The 16630-nt window shown below is 46.1% G+C and overlaps 1 protein-coding gene across 3 annotated transcripts in view; it reads right to left on the bottom strand.

Annotated features, from left to right (window-relative positions):
* The window catches only part of Ablim3 (actin binding LIM protein family member 3), a 114699-nt gene that overhangs the window by 97050 nt on the left and 1019 nt on the right, over positions 1-16630 (bottom strand). The gene's annotated exons all lie outside the window — the stretch shown is intronic.

The following is a 16630-nucleotide window of genomic DNA, read 5'->3' on the forward strand; positions in this document are numbered from 1 at the left end:
CCGCAGTTCGTGCGCTAAGGCTCGGGCACAATGATGAAAGTCATTACTTATCAGAATTTACTGGGCGATCTATGTGCCGGGAACTGGGGAAACAAACGGTTGTGTTTCCTGGGCACGGGGAGTTGACAATTACATGAGAAAGAGCTACAGTAAGTAGTTAGGCAGATGGTTTACAAAATAAGGGGAAGCCGGGCGGTGGTGGCGCACACCTTTAATCCCAGCACTCGGGAGGCAGAGGCAGGCGGATCTCTGTGAGTTCGAGGCCAGCCTGGTCTACAAGAGCTAGTTCCAGGACAGGCTCTAAAAAAGCTACAGAGAAACCCTGTCTCGAAAACCAAAAAAAAAAAGAAAAAAAAACAAAATAAGGGGAGTGGAACGAAGGAAATAAGGAATGGGGGAGGGGAAGTACTCCAGCCTGACTACAGAGATGGGAGGGGGTCAGCTGTAGGCCAGGGGCTGGAACAGGCCTGCTGGAGGAAAGGCACACACAAGGGACCTGAGGCTGGAGGGGACATACTCACGTCTAGGAGGCCAGTGTGGTTAGGGTGTCAGAGCCACGGAGAGCAGTGCAAATATACTGGAGAGGTGGCTCTTGAAATATACAGGTGTGCGTGTCAACCACTAATACTTCTACAGGTGTTCTGGTTGAACTAGCCCTTTAGGACAAGCAGGCCGACAGGCTGGGCCTGATGAAAGGAGCAGCCGCAGAGGCTTCAGGCTCAGCAGGACAGCTGAGAACGGAAGTCAGTTCTGTTTTTAAGATCAGAGTCTAAGGGGATAACCATGTGCCACACTGAAACTGTGCACAGTTTATTATTTCTAAACACATAGATATTACCAAGAGTTTTGGTAAATATGCAAAGTCATGATCAAGGTAAGGGACAAACATTTCCATCTCTCCTGATAATTTGTTGTGGGACCTTTTGCAATTAAGCACTCTTTTCCTTATCAAAAGCAAACTCCATTATGATTTCTTTATGTGTGTGTTGTTTTGCGGGCATGTGTTCATGGATGTGAACACGCACGCAGGCAAACGTGCACATGTGTGTACACAAGAGTGCAAAGGTCAAAAGTTGATGTTGGTGTCTTCCTCTATTGCTATCCACCTTAGTTTTTTCAGACAGGCTCTCTCACTGTGGCCAAGCTCACCGATTTGATTAGACTGGCTGTTCACTGAGTCCCAGGGATCCTCCTATCTCTGCCTGCCCATTGCCAGAATTAGAACTGTGTATATGGCTTTTCTCTCTTCCTTTTTAAAAACACGAGTGCTGATCTCTAAATTCAAGTCTTCAGGCTGCGTGGCAAGCATTTTACTGATTGTGACATCTCTGTTATGATTTCTGCCTATGTTGATTAATCTTGCCGGTTCCCTGTTATGATTTCTGCCTACCACGATTCATTCTGTCTGCTCTTGAACTTCACATAAATGGAATCAGACAATTTATACTTTTATATCTGACTTCCCTATTCACCAGTTTCTACCACTAATTCATGTTGCGGCTTGTATCAGCAGGTTGTGACGTTTTCTTAGCAAGCGATAATCTATTGTATAAATGGATCCCAATCTGCTTATCTGACTGTGCGCAGACAAACGTTTGGGTTGCTTTTAGCTTTGGACTATTATGAAGGAGATGCCAGGAACATTCTTGCATAAATCTTCTTGCAGATCTGTGTTTTCATCTCTCATGAGCCCACAGCTAAGAAAGGTGTTGCTGGATCATAGGTCGGTATGGTCTGAATTTTTATGATACCCTCATGCCACCCTCTAAAGTTATTGTCATTTGCATTTCCACCAGTAACATATGAGAGATGCCAGCCACATGGGCGGGTGGACACGGACCTTTTAAACTGTATTTCATCAGAAACCAATGATGTTGAGTCCCTTTTTAGGGTCTGTTGGCCACTTATTTTTATTCTTTTGGGATGTCTTGTGTGGGTTATTCCCTGTTTTTACTGATTTTAGTGGTCAAGGAAGTCACTGCCTACTTCAGAGTCTTAAGATACTTAATCTATACTTTCTTGAAAAGTCTTATGATTTTAGTTTTTATCTTCTATAGGTCTGTGGTATATTTTCAATTAATTTTTACACATTGATTAACAAAAGTCGTGTAATAATAGCAGCAGGGATGAATGGACTTGTCAGCTCTAAGAACTCCTTGAATTTAATTTTGTTTTTTAACTTTCAGTCTTTGTGTCTCTCATATCCTCTAATTTTATTTTTAACATTTATTTTAAGACAGGGTGTGGTGGTTTGAATAAGAATAATCTCCCCCCATCCAAGGCTCATATATTTGAATGCTTAGTCACCAGGGAGTGGAACTTTTTGATAGGATTAGAAGGTTGGGAGGCGTGGCCTTGTTGGAGGAAGTGTGTCATAGGAGATGGACTTTGAGGTTTCAAAAGCCCATGCTAATCCCAGATCTTCCTCTTTTGCTTATGGAGTAGGAGGTAGCTCTCAGTTCCTGCTCCAGTGCCTGCCTGTGTGCTGCCATGCTCCCTGTCACAACGATAAAGGACTAAACCTCTGAAATTGTAAGCAAGCCCCCAACTATATGCTTCTTTTATAATATTTGTCTTGGTCATGATGTCTCTTCGCAGCAACAGAACAGTGACGAAGAAACGGAGTCTTATGTAACTGGCTGTCAAGGAACTCACTGTGTAGATCAGGTTGGCTTCTAATTCACAGAGATCCACCTGCCTCTGCCTCCCAAATGCTAAGATGAAAGGTGTGTGACACCATACATATCTATGTTTTTTTTAAAAAAACCTTTTTATTGTGGATATCGTGCATACAAGTTTCAAATATCCACCCACACACATCTATGCAGCCACATTCAGGTTACCTGAGGTCTCCTTTTTAGTGTCAAAACCATTTCTGAATCTCTCTGTGCTAGCACTCTTGTCTATGTCTGATCTGCTGGTAGCTTTCTGTCAACCTGAGTGTCCCCCAACACATGCACTGGCAGATGCCATGTGTCTGAAGTCCAGCACGCACAGGCGTTCTCTCAGGCTCTGGAAGCTATTCCCTGGTCCCCCCCCCCATGGTCTGGGGCTGCAGAAGGGGAGCAAGTGTATGCACAGCTGAGCAACACATGACTCCCATCCTCAAGGAACTTTGGATTTAAGGGGGATGCTAAGGAATGCACTAGCAAACCACACTGACCTACAGCAAATGGGTTGCAGCCAGAAAGATGTCTGAATCAAAGTATTCAAATGAAATAGACTTTAGCAGAAAGCAAAAAGTCACTTCAGAAGGGCACGAGAAGGGTTTGTATGGAAGAGGGTTTTATCCTAAAGATGCCTAGGAGCGCGATGAATGAGAAAGTCTGTAAGAGTGAAGCACATGCCTTATAACCCCCTTCCCTTGTTTGGAATCTGTGCAGGTGTAGATTACAGGAACCCAGCTGAAAGCAGCTGAAGCAAAAATAGAATTTGTTGGTTCTTACAACAGGGAGGGCTGGGGTGGGAGGTAGCTTTGGCTTCAGGTATGGATGGACTCATGGATTTTTCTATATGATCACAGCTATGATTTCATTTTTCCTGCTCTTGCTAGGTAAAATGGCCACTGGTGTCCCTATATCATCTCAATTTAGTAACCTTAATAAAATGAATAATTCACCTTAAAAATCAATGTGACATTAGGTGGTTGTGACATACGTACTCAGGGAGGCAAAGGCAAGCAGATCTCGTGAGTTCGAGGCCAGCCTGGTCTACAGAGTGAGTTCCAGGACAGCCAGGGGTACACACTGAGAAACCCTGTCTTCAAAAACCAAAACCAATCCCTCCCCCGCACCCCCCCCCCTCAAAAAAAAACCAATGTGACCACTGACTCATGGCTGCAATTTAAAAAAAAAAAACTATCTATTTATGGGGAGTGTTAAGAATGGGATCTAACACGTAATAAAGTCCTGTTGGCGCACAAAAGAGTTCCATAACAGCCCCAAATGGAGTATAACAAAGGTTTGTTTATATGGCGATAAACTCCCAGTAAGGGTAACGATTTGCTATCCTCTGCCTGCACTGGGAACTGGAATGGCTTGGCTGCTGGATTCCGCTCCAGTTCCCAGCGCGCGCTTTTCCTCTGCAGAGACCACGCCCAAAGTGGGCCGGTTTCTTAAAGGCTATTGGCTGTAGGCGTTCCCACAGCAAAGTCCCTAGTTACTAGCTAACAGTTAAGTCCTGTGTTATTAATACATGCTCCTGATCCCCTTTCCCAAGAAAGTGAATGATGAAGGCATGGCAGTGTCACAATAGCTCGTACAATGTGATGATTACTTCTCATATTTAACGGGACTTCTCCCAACACATTCAACTGTATCTCATCACTTTCTCACTCACTATCTTTTGGAGTGTTTTCCACCTGCCGGGCACTATGCTAAGCATTTCACACCCGTTCTTTCACTCCCCTCTCGCTCCTATTTCTAGAGAGGAAACTGTGGGCAGGGAGAGATAAAGCGAGCCAGGGCAGGGGACGTGGCCCTCAAGCAGAGTGCCGCTGGAATCTGAACCCGAGCTACCTGTCTGACTATGTGAGCTCAAGCACTCACTACCACCCAGCTTTCACGACTGGGTCAGTGACCTAGTTTTAAAAGTTTCTCAGTTTGCATAGTGTCAGACGGCGGAATCAGATATCAGATCCACTGTGCGGCACAAGTGATGCAGACAGTAATGTCTGGTGAGGGACCACGCCAGGACCTCTCTACAGTCCCAAGCTAGCCCTCTCAGAAGCCGCTTGTACCGTTGCATGTTGCCAACCCTGGGCTCTGCAGTGTTATCGGTTAGGTGTTGCCACGAGTTCTTCCTAAATAATGCACAGCCTTCGTTGGGTCACTACTCAGCTCAAACCCTCTCGAGTCTCCGCCCTGACTGTAAACTGTAACACATACCCCTTAACCGGCACCCGAAACTCTCGAGGACCCGAGCCTCACCAGCCCTCCAGCCTTGCTTCACCCCATGTATCAACTCACGTCTCCACTGCATGCACACAACAGCTGGTGCCCCTGACCCTTCCCCAGATGCTCATGGCCTTTGATGTTGTTTTACATCCCAGTTTCCAGTCAAGGGCCCAGGACTCAGGAGCTGTACAATAAGGGATTGTGGGATGCTTGCCAATTGGAATAACTAAATAAGCCATGCTGTCCCTTCCCCATGATCTAACACAAATTTGTTCATCTCCTTGAAGCCTAGATTGAATGGTACCTTCCAAAGCCTTTCAGGGGACTTTGGTTTGCCTTCACACCTCTCGTTTCTCTGTACCGGAAGGGTTCCGTGACAGCACAGTTCCCAGTGCCTGTGCCTTGGAGACGCCAGGTGAAAATGATCTTTGGTTGGGATCTCTGTCCTGGGCATCTCAGCTGCCTGAAACATCATTGCCATATAGGTTGGGGATTTGTTTATTGTCTGAGTGAAGGAGCAAATATTCCCGGGACATCCAACTGCAAGACTGACCCCAATCCATGCATTCCCTGGGGCTTCCATCGCAATAAACAGGGAAAGATGGTGCAGAGGACGAGCAGGAAGGCAGGAAAGGTGGCCTCAGCCAGATGGACATGGTTTGACACCTGCACGGCTGCTTCCCAGTTTGTGGAACCTTGTCCAGGTGATTTATTTGTGAACTTTAGTTTCTTTTTATGTAAAATAAGGATATTAAATTGATCTTTTCATATACTTACTCAAGTCTCTGTCACCTCTTTCAAACCTGAGTTTGGAGCCAGCTGTTTATTGTCTGAGCCAGTTTCTCTTTCTATGAATTAAGTATAATATATGGTACCTACCATGCAGGACCTTTGCGAGGGCTCAGGGGTTTAGCACAGGAGAAGCCATGAACCTGTGTTCTACATATGCTGGTACAAACAGTACTCCTCTAAGACTGAATTAGGAGCAAGGATCAAGCAGAACAAAGCAGGCGAGGTCTGTCACCCAGCTATCACGGGAGTTCTCAAAGGGGACAAGAGATAGAAAGGAAGTCAATGAGCTAATGAACATAACCATTATGGATTGTGCTAGGTCTGTCTGTGCAGAATGGCAAGAATACATGATAACGTGGGGCCTGTCTTAGACACAGAGCTCAGGGCATTTGATAAAGTAATATGCAGAAAACACTCAGGCTGCAGTTAGGAAAGAAGACCTCTTCGTTGGGAGGAGGGGGAGGAGGAGGCATCTCTGATGGAGGTTGGGCTTCTCATTGTTCCAGAAAAGCTGCCTCCTAGGTCTCCTCTTATGTGTGTGGCAGTCCCAGATGTGTGTGCCCTTTGAAAGGGGGATTTACGGTCACCTGAGGTGCCTGTGCCACATAATCCTAACATCAGAGGCAAGGCTTCCATTTTGACTGTGAAAATACCATAATTCACTGGATGCCTTCGTCTCCCTTTGGACAGCAGGGCCAGGATTCCTAGGCGGTTTCCCAGATCTTAAAATGCAGGAGCAGACCTCAGGCAGCCCCCCTGCTCCTGCATGCTGAGAGTGGCTCGCAGCAGGAAGATTGGCACTTGGTGGAGTACGCTTCAGGTGCTTAAAATAGATCAACTGTGTCATTAGCCTACTCAAAGCAGTCACCTCATTGGCTCTGCCGCTGAGGGCAAGTGATGGCAGCCCGTGGAGAAAGACCTTCAATTTGCACAAAAATCAAGCAGATGAAAGGAAGCAGCTCTGGAAGATTCTGCCAGGGTGGAGTAGCGGGTGGTCAGGAGGGGCTGGAGCTGGTCACCGTTGCAGAAGCAGGATCCTGCCCCAGCAACCCACAGCAACGGGGGAGCCTGTGTGTGCCCTTTGTCTGGCGCGTGCTCCACTTTAATATCTGAGGGGTTAACTGCACTCTCAGGCAGACATGGACCAATCCGTGATGCTGACCCTAGGTCTTCCTACTCTCTAGCAGGTTTTGCATTCTCCACTGTTTGGCCACTCCTTCCGGAGCACATGGTTATCACTGTCCTTGCTGAATATGATGTGCCTGGAGGCAGAGCCTAACCAGGGTTCCGCAGAGCATGGCTCTCATCTCTTGGAGTCCACACAGCCTGGAACACGTACATCAGCAGCCCACAGGGCTCTGCGCCTCCTCCTGAGCCTGAGATATCCCGCCCCCCCCATGCCTCTCCTTCCTTGATAGGGGTATTTCGGTGGTTGGGGATGGGAGAATTCAACTATGAAAGGACACAGTCATGTATCTTTATTGAAGGGCTTTGCAGAGAGCATGGGCTTTCCATTAAACCAGTTCATCCCTTAGCTGTCTTTCGAGCTGCTGTGTGTAACAGGCACTGTGCTTAGCTTTCTATGATCTTCCCCAGGGGAGTGGGAAGAAGTTGCATTCTAGAAAGGTCCAGATAGCTATGGGAGATCCCTGTCTGTCCCAGCACTTGCTCCCGGCAGTGTCCTCCTGAGCTGACACAGAGCTCGTAGTGTGACAGGATGTCCTCGGATGGACCAGGCGTGTTTTCTATGTTACAACAAAAACGGAACGGCCATGAAACGAGACTCAAAGGATACCTTGTTTCAAGCACTGGGGACCATTGATCCAAAATAGTCTCCTTTGCTCTGGGTTCTATTTTCTACTACCATGTTCCCTGGAAGCAAAATCTGACCTCCAGGAGACACGGTACCCTGCCTTTGCTCAAATGCATCTAACAGGATAAGATATCCACCCCCTGGGAGAGGTCAGCTAAGGAAATAAAGACCACAGTGAGGTCTGTTCCCTTGAAGGGGACTTTAATACCTGGTAGTAGGAGATAGGCTGATCGGCTACCAACTCCATGCAGGACACTCTCTTGTAAGCATCATGGAGAAGCTGCGACTTGACAAGCAAAGATGCCCTTCTCCACACACGATGCTATATGGATCAGTTTACTAGACTGGGCTATAATTCAAGTGCCATAGTGGCAACATAACATAGAAATTTTTGTTAAGTGATAGGAAGCAGGGACAACTCTGGGGATTGGGGGCGACTGTGGCTAAAGAAACTTGTATACATACATCATACTTACAGTATAAATCCTACTGACTGCGGTCATGCTGCAGAGTGGGGGACAGGGATTGGGATCTTCTAGTTTTTTTTTTTTTTAAACAGGGTTTCTCTATGTGTCCCTGGCTGTCCTGGAACTTGTTCTGTAGATCAGACTGGCCTTGAACTCAGAGATATCTATGTCTCTGCCTCCTGAGTGCTGGGATTAAAAGTGTGCATCACTACCACTCAGGCTCTACTTTTGTTTTAAAGATAAACTAGAAATACCAATTTTGAGTTACCTAATAATTCAAATTTATTAAACACTCAGTACAGGGCAAACAGTGCATGTTGGCCGCCAGGGCCTCATTGCACTTACCTATATAGTCCATGAAAGTGAACCACACTGGCTTTATACACTGGCTTTATTTATTGTCTGTTACCAGAATCATGATTGGTACAGACCTAGCTTTTAACAAATAATCTTTGAGTGAGTACATCATCCAGTTTTGATTTCCTTTCCGGCATTACCAGGAGCTACGCAAATTGGAAACCAAGACCATGCCTGCCAATTCCCTTACACTACAGAGTACCACAGTTGAATAATGTCCTAGTGGGTGTGTCATGTGTGTTCGGCAAACTGAGTGTGAGCATGCTAAGCCACCTCTGGTCCTCCCTTGTATGATGTAACCCACTCCTCTTTCTTTCCTAAGAGAATCGCAGGTAGCTCAGGCTGGCTTTGGAGACTGTGTAGCTGAGGATGACCTTGAACCTTTGATCCTCCTTCCTCCATCTCTTGAGAGTTGTGATTGAGGCGCAGGCCTCCACCCCCAGTTTATACAGGGGAGCCAAGTCAGAGTCTGTTGTGTGTAGCATCACTATATGCATACACACTGCCAACTATGTATTATTTCTAGCCCAAGATGACTCCCTTTCTGGTCAGGAATGGCAAAGTGAGTGTTTAAACATCAAAAACTGGAGAGAGAACTTAGGTGATACTAGTATTTTATATTACCTGCAAGCATCCTGTGCCAGCTCTGGGGGCTTGGAGTTTGGAGAAACCTACCCACAGAGAATATTTCCTTTTGAGGGGCTTTGCCCGAACAGTCATGGCACCAGGATTGACTTGTGTCCTCCATCCTGATTCAGACTTGAAGATCTCAAGACCTGGTTTCTCAGAACACAGCCTGATTTGTAGATAGCCTTCATATAGATAATCAAGTTAAAATAAGGCCACAAGGGTGGTCCTAATCCACTGTGCCTTGAGTTCTTACCAGAAGGAGCAATCTGGACACGGATATATGGACAAACACACACACACACACACACACACACACAGTTGGAAGATTTGAAGAAAAACAAGAAGACAGCTAGGCACAAGCCAGGAGACATCTGGAGTCTCAGATCATCAGAGGGAACTTGTTGTGGTAAAACCTTGACTTTAGACTCGAAGCCTCAAGAACTGTAAAGCAACACGTCTCTGTTGTTCAAAACACTCAGCAGGTAATATACTTGGCTATGAAAAGCCTATCAAGTTAATAGGCTCTTTTTTTCTCTTTTTATAATCACTTGGTATGTGCTGGACATCACTTCAAGCAATTTGCAACTATAGATGGATTTATTACTTTAAAAAAGATTTATTTTATGTTACACATGTGAGTATCTTGCCTGCATGTATGTATATGCACAATGTGAGTGTCCGGTGTCCTCAGAGGTCAGAAGAAAGCATCAGATCCTCTAGAACTGGAGGTAAGGATGGTTATGAACCACCACATGGGTGCTGGCAACCGAACCCAGATCCTCCTAAGAGCAACAAGAGCTCTTCTTGGCTGAGCCATCACTCTAACTCACGGACTATTCCCAACAATGCCATGAGAAGTCTTAGTACTACTCCACGCCCTCTTGATTCTTATCAAAGAAGGGAAGTTAGGGTAGAAAGCAGGCAATTTACTTATAGACACACACAGCAAGTAAGGGGTAGGGATGGATTTAAACTCAACAATTCCAGTTCAGCGTTCCCTTAAGAACTACAGGATGACAATGTAATCAGCAAACTACTCAGACCTGAAGGTGCTTACACGCTTCTGGGTGTTTTCTGTTCATTTACAATGGAATCTGGTGAACGTTGGGTGAGAGCCAGGGGTTGACCATTCACTAGAGCAGATGCTATCTCAGCAAGATGAAACATTTGCCAGACAGGGAAGTCGGGATCCAGAACGGATATCACCTCCTTTATACAATCCAAGTGATCTTGAAATCACACTGTGATTTTCAGAGATGTGTGCTGTTATTTTGAACAATTTAAAAAATAGTTTATTTACATTATTCCTCTAGGCTCCCTCAGGTAATCATTATCAACAAATGCTTCATGATTTGGGAGCATTTTTCTTTCTAGGTTTGGATTTTCTTGAGTGGCATCTTACTGCATTTGTGTTGGGAATGGGTCCTTCTCTTGAAGTCTTAAGACACTTTGGTGCAAGCAGTGGCATTGGCAGAGGAAGGACATGTTGCTCCCTGTGCTGGTGTCTACACTGACTGCTCTTGTCTCCTGCCTCTCTTCATAGCTGGCTTTGAGCCCTGTGTGGCCATGGGAGGGTAGCTATTATAGTCTGTCAATTACCTTTCTTGCCCTATGGCTTCTAGTGGGACTGGGCCACTGGGGTGAACCCAAGAGAGGACAGGATGGTGTTGGTTCCCCTGGCTACTTCTCTAGAACTGGGGTGGTTGTTCTCTTGGAACCAAGGGTTGCAGGCCCTGTTAAGTAGTCATACTCAGTACCAAGCTCCTTCCTTCTGCCCTTCAGGCCAGGTGCCATCATGATGGGGGTGTGGAATGGCTGTAGTAACTAGCCTCCCAGCCCTAGGCCATTGTGGAGTCTTTTATTTTTCTGCATGTTTCCCACACATTTGTGAAGAAGCTTTTCTCAAACTCATTATACATTGCCTCCTGTCCCCTGCCAGAAGCCAAGCTGAGAGCCCAGCTGCTTTTTGTTTGTTTGTTTGTTTTTGTTTCTAATGGATCTCTCCCCCTACTTCTTCTATCTTGTAACCTGCATGAACCTTGGCCTTGTGCCTTTTCTGAACCAGGACAATGTGTGCCAACCACATAGGATTCTCACTTCCTATCTACCCTTTATAGCTTAAGCCCAGTACAATGTCAGGTTAATAATCTTCCTGCAGGTTATGGCTCATTTATATACAAAACCCCATAGTAGTGATTGTAATGATGTCAATCGAAGAGCCTGGCTACTATGACACCATCAGTTCAGAACCTTGCTTTACCCAAGGGCCAGTTTCCAATTCATCTCTGTTCGCTGAGACCCAACACTCACGAGCATTTCATTTGGTTCTCTCAAGAACCCTGATCGTTTGTATCTTACCAATCACATTCTAGACATAATCTCTTATGTCTGAGATCACACAGTACATGATAATCCTGACTTTGAAACCAAGAATCTATATGTCAAAGCTCAATTTCTTCTTGCCAGTAACACTCTTGTGGGGTTAACAATTTCTGAATACCCTGTCCAACAAAAGAAAGATTGCTGAGAAAAAGTGGCTTTGGTGGCCTGCCAGGCCCTGAGAAGGTGCACAGAGGGCTTTGTCTGCAGTGTGCAGGAGGCTCATTCCTCCTTAAGTGTGACCCATGCCTATGTTTTGCACTGAGAGCTCTCACCCAGTGAGCAAGATGGCATTTTATAGGGCACGGAACCGACTCTGGTGTTCAGGGCTTCATGAACACTGGGGTCAACTCAGTCTCTTCTAGTTTGGGAACTCCTGGTATCAACATAAGTACTTCAACAGAGAGTAAAAAGATTAGCGCTGCCTGAGCATGCACCACTGATGGGTGGTCTCCACGACTGTAGACGGTGACAGCAACCGGCCTGGGTTCATGGAAACCCCAGAGTGTGTCACTGCCAGAGGCTGCATGCCACAGCCCATGTGGAATTAGGTATTTGCAGAGCTGGGCCTCATGCAGGGACCACAGGCAAGCATATGGAATGACAGGGAACAAGTTCTGAGACTGTGACCATCCTCCATGAAGACATTAGCTAGCAGAGGGATACAGGGAGAACTTGGCAGCTTTGGAGGGTGGAGAGGCCAGATGGGTGACGCATGGGAGCCAGCAGAGAGGTTGGTGTGGTGTGGAGAGGACTTACTGGACACTGAGGGTCACAGAGTGGGCTCTCAGAAGGATGAAAGAGGCAAACATAAGAAGGACCAGAGCCGGGTGGTGATGGTGCATACCTTTAATCCCAGCATTCAGGAGGTAGAGGTAGATCTCTCTGACTTCAAGGCCAACCTGGTCTGCAAAGCAAGTTCTAGGATAGCCAGGGCTACAAAGAGAAACCCTGTCTCAAAAAACCCAAACACCAAAAACCACCCCCCTCCCAAAAGGACACAGAATGGTGTAGTAGAGAAGGGGTGGGGCTGGATTGCACGCCATGCCGTGCTGCAGAAGGTGCTGCAAACAGTTAATATGGGGGAATGACTGAGGGGGTGGGACAGACCAGTTAGGAGATGCCTCAGTGGGGCAGGAGACAAATGGTCCCTGGAATAGATTGGCCGTGTGTAGGAGGAAAAGAGAGCTGGGCGAGGGAGCCAGCCTTGGAAGCCAAGGCTTCGCTCCTAGGATAGAGCCTTTCAGCTGGGGGTTACAATTTATATGGAGCTGGGGAACAATGCCGGGGTTGTGAAAAGTTTGGCAGTGGTGAACGGTTCCTGAATGCTCAACGGACACAGATGAAGCGAAAGTCAAACAGGTAATGAACTTGGCATTTCTGGCAGGTCTAGGCTGTGCGGTGTCACGTGACTGCACTGTGCCGTCTCTTCACTAGAGTGCTAACACACCACATGGTGCCAAGAACACTGTCCGGAACACCTTAGCTCGGCCTTGAAACCATTGCGTGTTTATCACGGCAGTGTTTTCGCTCTGTTTATCGACGTTTTTTGGCTTTTACAGAGACATAACAGTTTAATCATGGAAAACAAAAGTTTTATACTGTTTTACTATCATTCCTCAGCAGGCAAGTATCGAATTAGTATATTTTTTTGCTTGCATTATGTTAAAACAGTTGGGTTTTTTTTTTTTTTTTTTTTTTGAGACAGGGTTTCTCTGTGTAGCCCTGGCTGTCCTGGAACTCACTCTGTAGACCAGGCTGGCCTCGAACTCACAGAGATCCGCCTGCATTCACCACCACTACCCGGTAGAACATTTGCTTTTAAAAAGGGCTATTTGTGTTGCTGACTTTACTTTCTCTTTGTTTGGTTGTTTGGTTGACTGACTTTACGTTCATGAAAAATTGTTAAATAAAATTTTGGCTTGAGATTAGGACAGAATTTACAGCAGTTTCTGAGATGTCCCTAAATATATTTCTGTCATTTTGTATTGTGTATTTATGTGGGATGGCGTTTTCAGAATTGATGATTATAAAACCGAAACATGATAAACTCTGAAAATGCTAAAGATATTTTATGCCCTGCTGTATTAAATAGTCAATCAAGATTTAATTAATTGTGTGAAAATAAATAGTCATATCATGGCAGTAGGAAAACTTATTTTAGTCTTCAATATGTAGTAATTTTATAGTATTTAAATATCAAAGAATTGTTTCAGAATAAATTTCTTTAAAATTTATTACCAATGAAAATTTGACTTCTTTGGAAAATCACTTTTATATTTATTTTATTGTTGTGTGTGTGAGCGTTTTGCTTCCATGTATGTGTGTGCCGCACGTGCATACCTAGCACCCACAGAGCTAGAAGAGGATGTCAGATCCCCAGAGACTGTGAGCCACCACGTGGGTGCTGGGAATCAAATCCGCAGGAGCAGCGAATGCTGAGCCATGTCTTCAGCCCCGATTACTTGATTTCTATATCTGTTTCACATACCTATCCACCGGGGGCTAGACATATACTCCCTGGGTGAAAAGGGACTGTGAGTGGAAACGCTCTAGGCGGCCCCTTCCTCTTCCTCACTGGCTCTGAGGGCAGAGCCCACCTGTTGCATGCACCCTCTCGGTCCATCCCCCAGCCTCAGAATCACTCTTCTTCCAAATGCCTTGCCAATGCTGATCACCATGTCAGAAGCAAGGATCCGGATAAAGCTGAAATCCACACTGAGTAACGACTGGCTGGGCACTGTCCTGTTGAGTCATGTGAGAAACAACCGTCTTATTAATAAACACAATGTATTGCCTGTTTATAAAGCATCTCCTCGTCAGTCCGTGTCATCCTGCAGATTTACCCTCCAGCTATGCTTCTCAGCTCCCGGTAAAGCTGTGAGAGGCTAAGTGATCTGCTCGCTAATGTCCCAAAGTCAGTTTAGTGGTGACAGCGATCCCAATGATGATCAGAAGAAAGAGGACAGGCTGATCACCTGTTGCTGACTTCTGTGCCCACAGGTAAGTCCTCCACTAAGTAGTTTACACAAAATTTTCACATGTAGTCTCCATCCTAGTCTAATGTTTTTTTTTGCAGATGAAACAACATGCTGAATATCACATAGTTCCTAAGGGGAAAAAGACAAACCGAACTGGGGACCCCCCCCCCCCCCCCCGGTGCAGACTGCGCTTGACCAATTCCTTCTCTCCTTCCTGATAGACTCTCCCTTTGTAATCCAGGCTGACTTGGAACTTGCCAGGTAGCCCAGGCTGGCTTTGAATTTGGAGAAGTCCTCCCGCCTCAGCCACCATAAATCTGGGATTATAGGCCGGGCACCACAATACCTGGCTCTAGCTGCTCTTATGGTTGCCTCCAAGCCGCAGCTCTGTAGGATCGTTCTCCAGATGAATTGATTAGGAGTTAAGCAATAAGTTATGGTTTGCCCGAACTTCGAAGTTGGCACCCGAACCACTGACTGTCAAAAACAGTTCACATCCTAGGCCCTTTCAGAATCCAACCATTAACTAAATGACTTGGAATGGCCTGATATTAATAGCAAAATGTCATCTACAAAGCTGGAGCAATCTCCCAGCTTCCATGGGAGAGGCTGTGTGGAGCCAGCAGGAGAAGTGCCCAGTTTAGTAACTGGGGTGAGGACCCCTTTAACCGGAAGTGAGATACACTCTGAGAGTTGTGTGAATTAGGCTATTTCACATTTTTTTTTAATCACATCAGACTAGCCCAGGGCCTTCTGCCAACACTCTGCCTCGGTGGCCCTACGGCCCTGTCACTCCTAGGAGGTCTATTTATATTCTCTCCATCTGTAGGTTCTCTTTGTTGGGATGAAGTTCAATGATGAAGTCCAGTTCTCAGGCCCTGAGTCTGAGTCTCCCCACAGGGTTCTCCAGCTACTAAGCATTCTTCCCTATAGGGTGCTTGGGGCTCCCAAGGCCGTCCTGGTCATTTTATTGCCTATGTCCCAGGACCCCTGCAAGCTTAACACTCCCTGATTAGAAAAAAACGGCATTTTTTTTCCAGTATGTGTTATGTACAACATTTAACTACGTAGATCATTATTTTGAAGGAGGGAAGAATAGAATGAGGGAAAAAAATCTGTTTTGTATTTTGTTTGTCCAGTCTGAAATAGAGCTGCTAACATGACAAGCATCTCAGGATTCTCGACAGGGAAAAGGCAGAGTCAGTTTCTATTGCCTTTCTTAGTTCCTGGGAAAACAGATGATCAATCCTTCTTGTCTATCAGTTACTGGGAAAGACTCCCATACATAAAACTCCCACCTAGACAGAGGAAGGAGTGGCAGGCAATCCACACCTTAATTTTTCAGGAAGTACACAGATGCAAACATATAGCCCTCCAATAGTGACAGGTTAGACAGGACTTGCCCCCACCCCCTCCCCAAATCTGGTACAAAGCCAAAGCCATCATTTCAGACTGTCAGCTAAGAGGAAAATTCTTTGGCTATAAGAGGGAAAGGGAGCCCAGCCTCGCTCGCTTGCCTAACACAGCTATGTAATACACAAAGGAAGACGGCGGAGACGTGAGTCACACAAATACGTAGTAAATAAATACATTTCATTTCCATCCCAGCAACTCTGCTTTGTTTTCCCGGTCTCGGTGCCAAGGCCTTGAAATGGAGGGAGGGTCAGGAAACAGGGGTCTAGGCTGGACATAGTCTCACTCAGGTGCTGACCCACTCCCCCTGCTTGCCCCTTACTGCTTTTGTAGAACTTGTCAATTCTTAGATCAGAGGGGTCTCTGATTCAACCCTCCTGGTCTTGCAGCTGAGCACTCTGAGAGGGAGAGTCGGGACTATTCCCAAAAGTCAGAACCCCCACTGGGAATGCATGCAGGAATCCTTGCTTGAACAGTCCTATTCCGTGCTGGGATGAATCCAGCAAGCAAGTTGACAAGAGAGTAGGACAGTGGCATTTGAGCTCAATTATGTCCTCCTTAGGCATTGCCTAGGTCGCATTAATTCAACCAGAGCCCATGGTTAGAGCAAACGTTACTGGAGGTAGATTGTCCCTTCCTGGGTTGCTGAGAGCATTTCATAGTAGTGAGGGCCCAAACCAGGAGCAAAATGTCTGGTCCAGCCTCTGCAGGGCAGTTATTGCCTCTGCCATTACTAGAGCTGGTCCTCGAAGGGGTTGTCACTTCCTCTCATTCTCCTGTAGGCTAAGCAGCCTCCAGGTAGCTGGGCAGTCAGCCTGGACCACTGAGGGAACCGAAGCTGGATCTTTCTTCCAGACTCAAAGGTGACTTCATGAGGATTTGTTTATCAAATTGCTCTTTGCT

Source organism: Arvicola amphibius, chromosome 5, assembly GCF_903992535.2.
Source record: "Arvicola amphibius chromosome 5, mArvAmp1.2, whole genome shotgun sequence".
NCBI lineage: Eukaryota > Metazoa > Chordata > Mammalia > Rodentia > Cricetidae > Arvicola > Arvicola amphibius.